Source organism: Capra hircus, chromosome 8 (genome assembly GCF_001704415.2).
Source record: "Capra hircus breed San Clemente chromosome 8, ASM170441v1, whole genome shotgun sequence".
In the NCBI taxonomy this organism is placed as follows: domain Eukaryota; kingdom Metazoa; phylum Chordata; class Mammalia; order Artiodactyla; family Bovidae; genus Capra; species Capra hircus.
In genome coordinates this window covers 17,146,944-17,162,359 of record NC_030815.1, presented here as the reverse complement: position 1 = coordinate 17,162,359, position 15,416 = coordinate 17,146,944, and the positions used below count along the sequence as shown (strand labels likewise).

The following is a 15,416-nucleotide window of genomic DNA, read 5'->3' as shown; positions in this document are numbered from 1 at the left end:
TGAGAACTTCCAGATGTTCAAGCTGGATTTAGAAAAGGCAGAGGAACCAGAGATCAAATTGCCAACGTCTGTTGGCTCAAATGCAGGAGACCCCAGTTCAACTCCTGACTCGGGAAGATCCCTGAAGAAGGGATAAGCTACCCACTCCATATGCATGGACTTTTCTGGTTGCTCAGATGGTAAAGCATCCACCTGCAATGTAGGAGACCTGAGTTCAATCCCTGGGTTGGGAAGATCCCCTAGAGGAGGGCATGGAAATCCATTCCAGTATTCTTGCCTGGAGAAGCCCCATGGACAGAGGAGCCTGGTGAGCTATGGTCCATGGAGTAACGTCAGCCACAACTGAATAACTAAGCACAGGACACACAGAAAAACCAGGAGAATTCCAGAAAAGCATCTACTTCAGCTTTATTGACTATGCTAAAGCCTTGGACTGTGTGGATCACAGCAAACTATGAAATATTCTTAAAGAAATGGGAATACCAGACTACCTTACCTGCCTCCTGAGAAACCTGTATGTAGGTCAAGAAGCAATAGTTAGAACTGGACATGGAGCAGCAGACTGGTTCTAAATTGGGAAAGAAGTACGTCAAGGCTGTATATTGTCACACTGCTTATTTAACAGTTATGCAGAGTATATCATGTGAAATGCCAGGCTAGATGAAGTGCACGCTGGAATCAAGATTCTGGGAGAAATACCAATAATCTCAGATATGCAGATGACACCACTCTAATGACAGAAAACGAAGGGGAACTAAAGAACCTCTTGTTGAAGGTAAAAGAAGAGAGGGAGAAAAGCTGGCTTAACATTCAACATTCAAAAAATGAAGATCATGGCATCTGGTCCCATCACTTCATGTCAAATAAATGGGGAAACAATGGAAACAGTGATAGACTTTATTTTCTTGGGTTCTAAAATCACTGTGGATGGCAACTGCAATCATGAGATTAAAAGACACTTGCTTATTGGAAGAAAAGCTGTTGACTAACCCAGACAGAGTGTTAAAAAGCAGAGACTACTTTGGCAACGAAGGTCCATCTGGTCAAAGCTATGGCTTTTGCAGTGGTCATGTATGGATGTGAGAGCTGGACAGTAAAAAAGGAAGAGTGCCAAAGAATCAGTGCCTTTGAACCGTAGCGCTAGAGAAGACTCTTATGAGTCCCTTGGGCAACAAGGAGATCAAATCAGTTAATCCTGAAGGAAATCAACCCTCAGTATTCACTAGAAGGACTGATGTTGAAGCTGAAGCTCCAATTCTTTTGCCACCTGATGCGAAGGGCCAACTTATTGGCAAATATCCTGATGCTGGGGTCAAAAGCAGGAGGAGAAGGGGATGACAGAGGATGAGATGGTTGGATAGTATCACCAACTCAATGGACATGAGTTTGAGCAAATTCTGGGAAGTAGTGAAGGACAGGAAGGTCTGGAATGCTGCAGTCCATGGGGTTGCAAAGAGTCAGACCCAACTGAGCAACTGAACAGCAACAACAGATTTTTTTTTTTTTAATCCAGTCTATTTCTTCAAGAAACTTTTCAATCTGGTAGAATGACAAATAATTGAAATATAATGAAACAGTACTATGATATAAGCATAAAGAGCAATGGAGGTACACAGGGCTCATATCCCCCTGGTCTCGGGTAATTAGGAGAGGTCCTGCAGGTGGCCATATTTTAATTACAGTTAGTCATTATGACTAACATGAGATTAGGGCAGCACTGTCTGAAAGAAATGTAATGCTAGCCACATATATAAATTTCCTAGTAGCCACATTAGAAAAGTAAAAAAGGTGATTGTTAATAATATATTTTGTTTACCCCAGTGTAAAAAGCACATAAAATTTACCATCCTGTAAGTGTACAGTATAGTAAATTATCTGTACATTGTTATGTGACAGATATCTAGAGCATATTCATCTTGCAAAAGTGGTATTTATACCCATTGAACAGCAGCTCCCCATTTTCTCCTCCTCCTAAGCCCCAGCTAACCATAGTCTACTTTCTGTTTGACGATGTTAAACACCTCTTACAAGTGGTATCGTGCATATTTGACTTTGTGTTACTGGTTTAGTTCATTTATCATAATGTTTCTCAAAGTTCATCTGTGTTGTGACATGTGACAGGATTTCCTTTTTTTGAAGGCTGGAAAATATTCTGTACTGTGGTAACTACCACATTTTCATTATTCATTCATTTGTTGACATTTAGGTTGTTTCTACCCCAAGGCTATTGTGAATCATACTTCAATGAACATGAGTGTATAAATATCTCTTCACAATCGTCTTTCAGCTGTTTTGGATGTATACAACTATGAATATTTTTACACCTTTATTTTCTGTTTTTCATAAGCTGAAGTATTTTATGTTTAATTATTTCATCTAAGAAACTTCTATTTTGTGTTTTAAGCCATAGTTTAAAATTTTTCATTATCTAAGGTCAGTATTAATTCAACAAGGTTTTGCCTCCTTTAGGAAATAAGAAGTTTCCTAAAGAAATATACATTTTTAAAGAGTAAATATCAGAACTAGCAAATGAATTCAATAATCATAACTTAGTATTCCTTTCATATTTTTATATTTTGTATTTACATTTCTTTTAAAAGCCTAGTTAATAAAAAAAATGAGAACTATTTTCAGTGGAGATAAAAATCCAGTTTATTACTCTGATAAGGGTTTTACTGAAAATTTCCCTTTTAAAGCTTGAATTATCTGACCCCTACAGTTAATTTCATTTTCTGTGCTCAGTTACTTTTTTAAAAAAACTTTTTATTTTGTATTGGGGTATAGCCAGTTAACAATGTTGTGATAGTTTCAGGTGAACAGAGAAGGAACTCAGCCATACAGATACGTGTATCCATTGTCCCCCAAACTCCCCTCCCATCCAGGCTACCACATAACACTGAGCAGAGTTCCATGTGCTATACAGTAGGTCCTTGTTGGTTATCCATTCTAAATATTAATATAGCAGTATTGTACTCAGATGTTTTCAAGTATTAATTTAAGCCATGCATATACATTGTCTTTTTAATTGTTCCTTAACATCATCCCCAATGAGAAACTTCTATCTGGAGATCACCATAAGAGGTTTAGAATATTATGATTCAGCTTTCAGAGATAATGAATTTTACATCCCCTTTTTGTGAACTGCCTTCCTTTGGCCCTTGAAGTTCTAATTGGAACTCACCTAATTTTCTTGGTGTACTCTATGTTTCTTAATGGGGCAAATTGCTCCCAAGGGGGAAAATTACTTCTTGGGAGGAAGGTAAAATCTTAGACACTAATTAAAATGGTTTGTCGCCCTCCAAAGGGTCATTGTACATAAACAGATATACATCTCTGTTATATAAAAACTTCATGGGAGGTGACTAGGGAAACAGTAGTCTACAAACGGCTCCTTTGGGGGACAACAATGAAAAAAAAAAAGATTAAGAAGCACTGATAAACTGCATGAGTGAAGAGGCAAGGAACCTGTCAGCAATAGTTTTTATTTATATTTTTGGAAAGGAAACGCCAGAGAATAAACAAATCCTCTGATGGCAGAATATTTCAGGAACATTTCCCCAGGTCAAAGTGGCTCCTTCTGAGATTTTGCTACTATGTACACACTGCTTGGTAAACTTTTCAACTTCATAGCGTATCAGAAGGAACTAGTCTGCATCCTCTTCCTGTCTCTTCTCTTGGAGAAGGTTTTAGCTTTTCATGGGGACCTGCTGTTAAAGGAAGATAAACTTTATACCAACCAACCATTTTCTCCCTTTCTCTAGGAAAAGCAGTATATGTAGTTTTTAAGTGTATCTCCCTAATATATCTTTAAATTAAACTTGTAGTTAGATTTATATAGCTTTTTACTGAACAGTGAAAATATACAAACTGAGTACATTTCCTGTTTGGAACATTGAAACACCATAAGCCTCAGTGACTTTGATTCAGTGCTTTGATTCTCATCTTAACTATTTCCAACCCTAGTAGAAATACTAATCCAGCAAAACGAAAGCCCTCTCAACAACACTTAAGTCCATGTGTATCTTATAGAATAAAAAATGTCAATATTGTTGAGCCTTTAGATTCTTTAAAGGGACAGAGGAAATGTTCACATTTAATTATACCAACTTGGGACAAATTTGGTTGGTAACAACCTTCTTTGTTAAATCAGTGTCTTCTGAAGCTTTTTTTTTTTTTTTTTACTGTTTGGTATTTAATATCCTATGTGATTTTGTCATAATAATAAGCTATGAGTCATTCAATTCTTGAACATATTTTTATTATGATGTCACCTTCCAGGTATATTTTAATCTTTCTGATTTTTTAGGTAGTAGAGAAAGGTTTAATAGCAGCTTTATTTTTAATTTTTCTATTAGGCAATCTGTATAGATAATAAAAATTAATTCCAAGTAAATTTTGATAAATCTTACATGAAAAAACCAACTTACTTACCCATTGTCTGCCCTGTATAAGAGAGACATCCTGGTAAGAAGTGCCAGAAATCTGTATATAAATGCCAACCAGATACTTATCTGACTACTGAAATGTATGTGCATAGAGTAGACTTTATGGGACCTAAGGAAAAAGCAGAATTTGAAAGAACTGAATGCAGAGATTTCAGATGCTATGTACTCCAAAGGAGAAAAGTTTAGAGTTTCATTAATTTCAGCAAAGTTAATTGTTCACTTATAATATAAATCAACACTCTTCAAAAGAATAGAATATGGAGTCTCTAACATCATTTAAAATGTCCATTATACCATAAAAAATTTAATAATGTAAAGAAAGAAGAAAATGTAAGTCAAGAGAAAAAGCAGTCACTATATACTGAACCTGAGATAATCCAGATATTGAAATGAAAAGGACTTTAAAAGTTATAAGCATATTTAGGGGCTTGAGGAAAATGAAATCATACTAAATGAACAAGTGGAGAATCCCACAAAGAAATGAAAATAACAAAAAAAGAACCAACTGAAAATTCTAGAGTTGAAAATACAACTAAAATGAAAAAAATCACTGATCTAACGGAAGATAGAAGACAATTGGAAAAAAGAATCAGTGAACTTAAAAGATAAATAAATAGAAATTAACCTGAAGAAGGAGAAAAAAAGAGTAGAGCCTACATGATCTGTGGGACAATTTCAAGCAGTCTAATTTACATGTAATTGGAGTCCCAAAAAGAAAAGAGAGACAGAGAATGGGAGAGAAAAGATAGTTGGAAAATGGCTGAAATTTTTCTGAATTTGATGAAAAAAATTGTACAGACCTAGGTCAAGAAGCAACAGTTAGAACTGGACATGGAACAACAGACTGGTTCCAAATAGGAAAAGGAGTATGTCAAGGCTGTATATTGTCACCCTGCTTATTTATCTTATATGCAGAGTACATCATGCGAAATGCCCAGCTGGATGAAGCACAAGCTGGAATCAAGATTGCCGGGAGAAATATCAATAACCTCAGATATGCAGAAGACACCACCTTTATGGCAGAAAGTGAAGAAGAACTAAAGAGCCTCTTGATGAAAGTGAAAAGTTAGCTTAAAACTCAACATTCAGAAAACGAAGATCATAGCATCTGGTCTCATCACTTCAGGGCAAATAGATGAGGAAACAGTGGAAACAGTGTTAGACTTTATTTTGGGGGGCTCCAAAATCACTGCAGATGGTGACTGCAGCCATGAAATTAAAAGATGCTTACTCCTTGGAAGGAAAGTTATGACCAACCTAGACAACATATTCAAAAGCAGAGACATTACTTTGTCAACAAAGGTCCATCTAGTCAAAGTATGGTTTTTCCAGTAGTCATGTATGGATGTGAGAATTGGACTGTGAAGAAAGCTGAGCACCAAAGAATTGATGCTTTTGAGCTGTGGTATTGGAGAAGACTCTTGAGAGTCCCTTGGACTGCAAGGAGATCCAGCCAGTCCATCCTAAAGAACAGTCCTGGATGTTCATTGGAAGGACTGATGTTGAAGCTGAAAATCCAATACTTTGGCCACCTGATGCAAAGAGCTGACTCATTTGAAAAGACCCTGATGCAGGGAAAGATTGACGGCAGGAGGAGAAAGGGATGACAGAAGATGAGATGGCTGGATGGCATCACTGACTCAATGGACATGAGTTTGGGTAAACTGGGAGTTGGTGATGGACAGGGAGGCCTGGCGTGCTGCGGTTCATGGGGTCGCAAAGAGTTGGACACGACTAACCAACTGAACTGAACTGAACTTAAGAAGCCCGTCAAACCCCAAAAAAGGTTAATATAGAAGCACATCATCGTGACTGCTGAAATGCAATAATAAAGAGTAAACAATAAAAGGAGCCAGAGAAAAATAATATGTATATACAGGGAATGATACATCCCAGTCATTCTGAATTTTGTATTTTACTCTGAAATATGTTACTTTTAATATAAAAATCTTCTGTCCCTAAATATAATTATTTTTAGCAGGATGTTGTGTTCGGCTTTTGATATTCTGAAATACCAATCCCAAGGAAGGGCAATGCCAAAGAATGTTCAAACTACTGCACAATTGCATTCATTTCACATGCTAGCAAAGTAATGCTCAAAATCCTACAAGCTAGGCTTCAACGGTGCATGAACCGAGAATTACCAGATATACAAGCTGGATTTAGAAAAGGCAGAGGAGCCAGAGATCAAATTGCTAATATCTGTTGAATCATAGAAAAAGCAAGAGAATTCTAGAAAAACATCTACTTCTGCTATATTCTGTATGCTAAAGCCTTTGACTGTGTGGATGACAACAAACTGGAAAATTCTTCAAGAGATGGGAATACCAGACCACCTTGCCTACTTCGTGAGAAACTGTATGCAGATCAAGAGGCAATATTTAGAACCAGCCATGGAACAACTGACTGATTACAAATTGGGAAAGGAGTATGTCAAGACTGTATATTGTCATCCTGCTTATTTAACTTCTGTGCAGCGTACATCATGTGAAATGCCGAGCTGGATGAAGGACAGACTGGAATCAAGATTGCCGGGAGAAATATCAGTAACATCGAATATACAGATGACACCACCCTTATGGCAGAAAGTGAAGAGGAACTAAAGAGCTTCTTGATGAAGGTGAAAGAGGGGAGGGGAAAAGCTGGCTTAAAACTCAACATTCAAAAAACAGAGATCATGGCATTCAGTCTCATCACTTCATGTCAGATAGATGGGGAAACAGTGGAAACAGTGACAGAGTATTTTCCTGGGCTCCAAAATCACTGCAGATGGTGACTCCAGCCATGAAGTTAAACTTGCTCCTTGGAAGAAAAGCTATGACAAACCTATACTATAGTGTATTAAAAAGCAGAGACATTACTGACAAAGGTCCATCTAGTCAAAGCTACGGTTTTTCCAGTAGTCATGTATGGAAGTAAGAGTTGGATCATAAAGAAGGCTGAGTGCCAAAGAACTGATGCTTTTGAGCTGTGGTGTTGGAGAAGACTCTTGAGAGTCACTTGAACAGCAAGGAGATGAAACCAGTCAGTCCTAAAGGAAATCAGTCCTAAATATTCATTGGAAGGACTGATACTGAAGCTGAAGCTCCAGTTCTTTGGCCACTTGATGTGAAGAGCCTACTCAGTGGAAAAGACCCTGATGCTGGGAAAGATTGAAGGCAGGAGAAGGGGACAACAGAGGATGAGATGGTTGGATAGCATCACCGACTCAATGGACATGAGTCGACTCAATGGACTCTGGGAGTTGGTGATGGACAGGGAAGTCCGGCATACTACAGTCCATGGGGCTGCAAAGAGTTGGACATGACTGAGCGACTAAACAACAACAGCTCTGAAATACCACTATATTTTTGGGTGGGAGGTATTCATATCCCTACTTTAAAATAGAGGAAAGATGAACATAAAATATTCTATGAAACTGTATCACTGTATGCCTCTACAAATTAGTAACTACAGTATGTATCAGATTATTCCCATGCCAGTCTCTGGCAATACAGGAGAGAGGAAACTGGCAAATTCAAACCAGGTTTGAATTCAGATTTCTTCATCTTGATATACAGGACATATATTTCAATTCCATTTTAGTATTTGGTTTTGAGTTACCTGGAATAAAATTTCCAGAACAATGGATGATGCCTGGGGAAAGAAGCCTGAAGTAGTGTTGCAGGAAGGAGGACCCCTTCCAGGGCCCGAAACTGGGCTCTTGTCTAACACTCAGAAATGAATTGTCCGAGGAGACACATGTGCTGACAAAGCAAGAGATTTTATTGGGAAAGGGCCCCCGGGTGGAGAGCAGTTGGGTAAGGGAACCCAGGAGAACTGCTCTGCCACGTGGCTCATAGTGTCCGGTTTTATGGTGATGGGATTAGTTTCTGGGTGGTTTTTGGCCAATCATTCTAATTCAGAGTCTTTCCTGGTGGCACACACATCGCTCAGCCAAGATGGATGCTAGTGAGAGGGATTCTGGGAAGTGGACGGACATGAGGTGTCTCCTTTAGACCTTTCCTGAACTCTTCCAGTTGGTGGTGGCTTATTAGTTCCATATTCCTTATCAGGATCTCCTGTCATAAAACAACTCATGCAAATAGTTACTATGGTGCCTGGCCAGGGTGGGCGGTTTCAATCAGTGTGCTTCCCCTAACAACTCCCTCCTGAGACACTTCATACTCAAGATACTTCTTGGGAATTGGGGCGGAGGTCTCTTTCTTCTATAACTTCTTCCTGCTGTGCATGGGCGTAGCCCTGCCTAGCAGTGCAGAAGTCTCTCTCTACCTGATCTAAGTTGGGGTGTTCCACATCTGAAACCAGCTTCCACCCTTGTAGTAACAGTGATTTAGTCTGAAACTGCTGGAGTCTGCTGGAAATAAACTTTGTAAGGAGTTGGAGTATACAGGGGCCAAATAGGAGGCCTAATAAGATAGTTACCACTGGACCCATGAACGGTAGGAGCCAAGAAGGGAAAGAAAGAGAACTCCATACACTTGTTAAACGCAATTCCCAGATCTTTGTGGCCTGTTCCAAAAGCCCCTTGATATCTTCTTGGACCTGCCCAGGCTGGTTGTAATAAAAACAGCATTCTTTAGATAGAGACAAGTGCCCCCCTGTCCTGCAGTCAGTAAATCTAGGGCCCGACGATTTTGTAGGACCGTTGTGGCTAGGGAGTCTAACTGGGATTGTAGGCGTTGGAGGGTCCTCGCTGTTTTTTCTATGGTTACAGCAGTGTTGGTAGAAAGCTGCTGAAATTTATGTAAAGAAGTTCCCCCCATGGCAGCTCCTGTCAAACCAGCAGTCAGTCCTAATGCCAGGAAAAGAGGGGTAAGTATTACCGCACGACATATCCACTGATTGGTATATACTGGTAAAGGCAAGGAGGTATTACTCCAGGCCAGATCTATGTGGGGTGTAACATACCCTAAGGAGCAAGTTCCTGACCAAAAAGGTGGTAGGGATAAATAAGCTTTATCCCCACATATGAAATAGACACCATGACTGGGTTTAAGCTGGGCAGTGAAACGGGTTTGCCAAAGAGGAACAGGATTTCCATCTGCCTTACAACTGGAACATGTTATAATGGAACAGGGGCAGTCTCTTAGTAGCTGGGAGGAGACTGTCACTCCACTTGCTGCAAAACCGGCAGCAGTGAGGGCATTTAGGAAGGGATTCAAGTGTTGTGAGGCATCCTGGGTTCTGTCCTCAAGGTAGAGAGTATTTCGTTTAGGCTCCCACCATAGGGTTAGGTTATCAGGGGTGGGTACCCCTACAAGGGAGTAACAGGGGTCAGGGTTGCCTGCCCGATTTAGAAACCAGGATGACCAGGTGTGGTGCTTTGGTCGTCCAGAATAGAACATGGATTTTCGAGACTGGTTAATAGCATTTGAGGAGAGCCTCATGTTTGGGGATAGGTATAGTGTGTCAGTTCTGCCAGAACCTCTAGTTCCCAGACTTTGAGCTAAATCATAATACCCTAGTGAAATTTCTAAGTCCCAGTTTTTCCCATCAGTTTCAACAGTGAAAGTCACCGCACATTGTGAGTTGCCTAGATTTCCCACTGACACCCCTGTCAGGGAGTCGCTTTTTAGACAGATAGGGAAGGTCACTTGGGGAATGTTAGTCAAGAGAGAAAATAAGGGCTCAGGTGGGATTGCAGATGTTATTGAGGGGGTAAATATAGACAGTTGTTGGTGATACCAAGGCATGAATTTTTCCCCCCTTTTTCCCAAAAGGCCATACCGCGACCAGATGGGGTGCGCTGGGTAACAGCATGTAGCTCAGCTGGAAGAGTGGGCCACTGATACCCTGGGATAGGCTGGACATATCCCCAACTTCTGCCATTAATGCAGATCCAGCAGGGGCTGGTTAGGTTGAGTCGAGAAGCAGTGTGGTTTGCAAGTGTATATGCCTCGTTTAGGGAGAGATTAATAGCCATACAGGGAGATATGATTAGAAAGAGGAAGAACATCATATGATGCATTTCTACTTATCTGAAGGAGAGTTGATGTGGTTCTGCCTGAACAAGAGTCTGAGATCTTCAACAGGTTCACAGGAATAGTTGTCCTCTGGTTTTAGAGTCTCAGTCCCCGTCCCCCACTCCTGTAGGCCATAGGGTTTTATTCTAGAATTGTGGACCCAGGCAGATAGACCCTTCACTTTTACAGCAGTTGAGGTTACTAGGACAACCTGATATGGTCCTGTCCATTTCTTGGACAACTGGCTTGGACTCCCTTTTCTTGCCAGGTCTTTACTAATAGTGGTCCCCCGGCTCTACCTGGGGATTTTTCAAGTTATCCTGTGGTCTAGGGAGGATCTGTTCTCCATATCATTGGAGTTCTTATTGAAAACTTCCCAAATCAATTATATGTTTTAAGAGAGTATTGGTGTCCTCATCAAAAAACAAATCAGAAGTTAGGAATAGACATCCATACATCGTTTCATAAGGGCTTAATAATAGTGGCCGTTTGGGGGCTGTCCATACCCTCATGAGGGCTATAGGTAGCATATGGATCCACTTATTATGTGTTTCTTGACATAGCTTGGCCAGAGCCCTTTTAAGAGTCTGATGGGCTTTCTCTACCTTTCCCGAAGCCTGAGACCTCCAAGATGAGTGGAGGCGGTATTTTATGCCTAAGCATGCAGCCAGATTCTGGGATATCGTGGTTGTAAATGAGGGCCCATTGTCACTCTAAAGTGATCGAGGCAACCCAAACCTAGGTACTTTCTCCTTCAGCAGAGCTTTACAGACTTCTGTGGCTCCCTCTTAGTAGGGAGCGCTTCAATCCGTCCTGTGAACATGTCAATAAAGACTAGCAAATAAGAAAACCCTTGGGTCTTTGGCATAGCTGTAAAATCCATCTGCCAGTCCTCTCCTGGGTATGATCCCTGATGTTGGACAAGTTTAAGACCTGTCTAACAACCTTAGCCAACTGGGGATGGTAGAGAATAGGCTTGAGCAAGATTTCCAGATTATTTCTTCCAAAATGGGTACTTTTTTGTAAGGAGTTGATAATTTTCCAAACCTGAGAGTCAAGGAGTATTACTTGGGCCTGAATAGTCTGAAACCACCCATGTGACCCAATCTCCCAGCCCCACTTAGCATATCAGGAATGTTCCTCTGGGGTATAATCTGGAGTCAGGGTTTCCTTGGGGAAAAGGGGGCAGATAGCAGTGACAGGGGTAGCTTCCCTAGCAGCTCGTTTTACCTCCTGATCAGCTTTTCTATTTCCCTGGGCCTCCTCTTCTTGCCCCTTCTGGTGACCTTTACAGTGGATGACAGCTAATTTTGCAGGAAGTTTGCCTCCAGGAGCCTGAGAATGAGCTCTTTGTGTTTAATAGGAGAGCTTCAAGCACTGAGCATCCTTCTTTCCTTCCAAATTGCTGCATGGGCGTGCACATTAATCCTCTTTCCTTCCCCTAATTCCAAAGCTCTTGTCAGGGCAAAAAGTTCAGCTTTCTGGGCTGAGGTGTCTGAAGGAAGAGACCCACTTTCCTTAGTTTCTTCTAGGCTCACTACAGCATTTCCTGCTTTTCTCTCTCCCTTTTCTACAAAACAACTGCCATCTGTGTACCATTTTTCCTCTGGGTCAGATAAAGGTGTCTCTGATAGGTCCGGGCGAGAAGAGTATAACTTGTCTATGATTTGCATGCATTGGTGATCCAAAGGGTAAGTAGGGGGATCTGGCAGTAAGGTGGCTGGGTTTAAAGTCTGACAGACCCTCAACTTTATTTCTGGAGTGTCAAGGAGGAGAGCTTGGTATTGGGTGATCCTTCCTCCTGTCATCCACCTATCCTCTTTAGTTTCCAAGACTGCTTGCACCTGGTGAGGCGTATACACTGTGGTGGGCTGACCCAGGGTCAGCTTAGATGCCTCCTTAACCATAAGAGCGGTGGCCGCTACTGCCCAGAGGCAAGTGGGCCATCCTCTGGCCATCTCATCTAGTTGTTTTGAGAGAGAAGCCACGGGTTGTAATACAGGCCCCATCATTTGTCCTAACATCCCAAGAGCAGTTCCTATCCTTTCAGAAACATAAAGCTTGAAAGGCTTTTCCAGGTTTGGGAGGCCTAAAGCTGGGGCTGTAGTGATAGACTCTTTTAGGGCATTAAAGGCCACCTTGCAGGTCTCATCCCAGTCGAGTGGCTCTTCCTCTTTCCCTCTTAACTTTTCATATAGGGGTCAGGCCAGATTGCCATAATTAGGAATCCAGATCCTGCAAAACCCAGTCATTCCTAAAAATCCCCTAAGCTGTTTTTTTTGTTTGGGGGTATGGGGTATTTAAGATAAGAGATTTCTTCTGGGGGTCGAGCATTCTTTTTCCTTCCATAGTTATAAGTCCAAGGTATTTTACTTGGGTTAAGCTAATCTGAGCTTTCTTGGGGGAGACTTGATAGTCCTTTTCATACAGGAAATTTAGAGTTTTAATAGTGTCCCTTTGAGAGCTGGTAAAATCTGGACTAGCTATGAGTAAGTCATCCACATATTGTATTAGATTGCTGTTTATTAAAGTTAATTCCCTTAGTTCTCTCCCCAAGGAAGTCCCGAAAATATGAGGGCTGTCCCTAAACCCTTGTGGTAGTCAAGTCCAGCAGATTTGTATGGCCTCCCTTGTTTCCAAGGAGTCCCACCACTCAAAAGCAAAGAGTTTTTGGGATTCAGGATGGAGAGGAATGCAAAAGAAGGCATCTTTAAGATCAAAGACTGAGAAGTACTCAGCATTTCCTGGGACTTGGGATAGGAGGGTATACGGATTTGGGACTGTGGGGTGGATGGGAACCACAGCTTCATTAACAGCTCTTAGATCCTGGACAAATCGATAAGATCCATCTGGTTTTTTAACAGGCAAGATTGGAGTATTGCAGGGAGACTCACAGGTGATTAGAATTCCAGTATCTCAGTATTTGTTAACTAATGGTCTAAGACCTTCAAGAGCTTCTGGTTTTAAGGGATATTGTCTTTTCCAGGGGTAGGAAGCATTTGGCTTCAGAAGAATCTTGACTGGTGGAACATTTATGGCTAGACCAGGGCTGGAGATATCCCACACCTGGGGATTGACCTCATCTAAGAAAGGGACAGACTCCTCCTTTTCTACATCTGACTGTAAATATTCAGACACTAGGCAAAGGAAATTATCAACTTCTAGCTTTCCCCAAGTCACTCTGGTCTGGAGGCGGCAAAGATGGTCTCTCGCCAGTAGGGGAGCAGGGCAACCAGGGATGTATAAGAAGGGGTGGGTTCCTTGCCATTTGCCCACCTTACAATGGAGGGGCTTAGTAAAATTTCAGCTTTGGGGTTTTCCATCTACCCCATCACTGTTTTAGTCTGGGAGTTTAAAGGTCCTAATCAGAAAGGAAGAACAGAGAAGGCAGCCCCTGTGTCTAAAAGAAAGTTCACATCCTTACCTTCTATTTTTAGAGTCACCCAAGGGTCGAGAGGAGTGATCTGGACCTCACCACTCGGGGGCGGGGGGTGGGGGGGGTTTCTCGAGCCGCTAGGCACTGTCAGTCCCGGTCGCCCAGGACTGATACAGAGGGAGCAGGTTTAAGGGTCTCCATATGCCTTCCCTTAGGGCAAATGGGCACTCCCTTTTCCAGTGCCCATCCTCTGTGCAGTAGGCACACTGGGTGTGTCTCAGCTGTGGTGGATTATTAAGATCCTTTTTCCTTCCTTGCTCTCCCCGGGACTCTTGCGTAGTGGCAGGATGAATCAAAGCCAGGATTTTAGCCTGTTGTTGGGCCAAGGCCTGGGTCTGCCTATTCTCCTATCCTTTTGGGCTTCCTTTTGCTCCCTCCTCCTGGTCCATGTTCAAAAACACCCTATTTGCCTCCTCCACCAAATCGGAAATTGGGGTCTCTGGTCCTTTTCCTAGTTTTTGTAATTTTCTCCTTATGTCTGGGGCTGCCTGGGTTATGAAGGAATGGGCCAACAGGACTCCTCCTTCCATACTTTTTAGATCTGTCTTGTTTAAGTTTTTAAAGGCTTCTGTGAGTCTGCCCAAAAAGCTGGATTTTCATTTTCTTCCTGTGTAACCTCTTTTATCTTACTATAATTAACAACTTTTCAGACACCCTGGGTCATTCCCTGTAGTAGGCAAGTAATGAGGTGTCTTAAGGATTCCTTTCCTGCCCTTAGGATCCCAGTCTGGCTCTGTAGAGGGGATTGCCTCTTCAGCAGGGGCCAGACTGATGTCTACCCGCTGTCTCTCATCAGCCACTTTTCTAGCCTGATCTAGGATTTGAGCTTTTTCCTCATCATTACAACACTGGGTGAGGATGACCATTATATCCCTCCAGGTGAGGGGGAAGTTAAGGCTAAGACACTCAAATTCATCCTTAAATTTTTGGGGGTTCTCGGAATATGAGCCCAATTGTTCCTTGCATTGGGTAATGTCTTGCATAGAGAACAGAACATGAACATGCATAGCTCCCCCCTCCCCGTCTGGTACCTCTCTTAGAGGGCAGATTTTGTCTGAGGATGACCTTTCCTTCTCTGGAGGACAAAGCTTACTTGCTGATCGTAACCCCATGGGGGAGGGGACATATGGAGGAGGAGCCGAAGCAATGGTGAGTGACTTCCCTTCAGATCCCACGACTTCCGGGTCTGAGCTCGTGACTCCCGGGCCTAGCCTCCTGACTTCCAGGTCCGAGCTCATGACTCCTGGGCCCAGTCACCTGACTTCTGGTCCAAGTTCGTGACTCCCAGGCCTCGCCTCCTGGCTTCCGGGTCCGAGCTCGTGACTCCCAGGTGTGTCTTACCCGTCTTTCCCCATGACTTCTCTGCTGAAGAGGAGGTGGTCAAGAGAAGGTCAAGGGGCTCTTCTGTTTCAGATCTTGCTAAAAGGATTTTGGAAGAGCATTTATCAAAGCCCTCAAGCTTATATTTTCCCTTTTTCCTGGAGTCCTGGTAGAGGGCCATAAAGGCCTGGACATAGGGAATCTCCTTGTGTTTACCCTCGCATTTGCAGTATAGGCTGAGCTGTGAAA

At 42.1% G+C, this 15,416-nt stretch overlaps 1 protein-coding gene across 3 annotated transcripts in view; it reads left to right on the top strand.

Moving 5' to 3' along the window:
- IFT74 (intraflagellar transport 74) overlaps positions 1-15,416 on the top strand; it is a 98,821-nt gene that overhangs the window by 70,970 nt on the left and 12,435 nt on the right. The window lies entirely within an intron of this gene.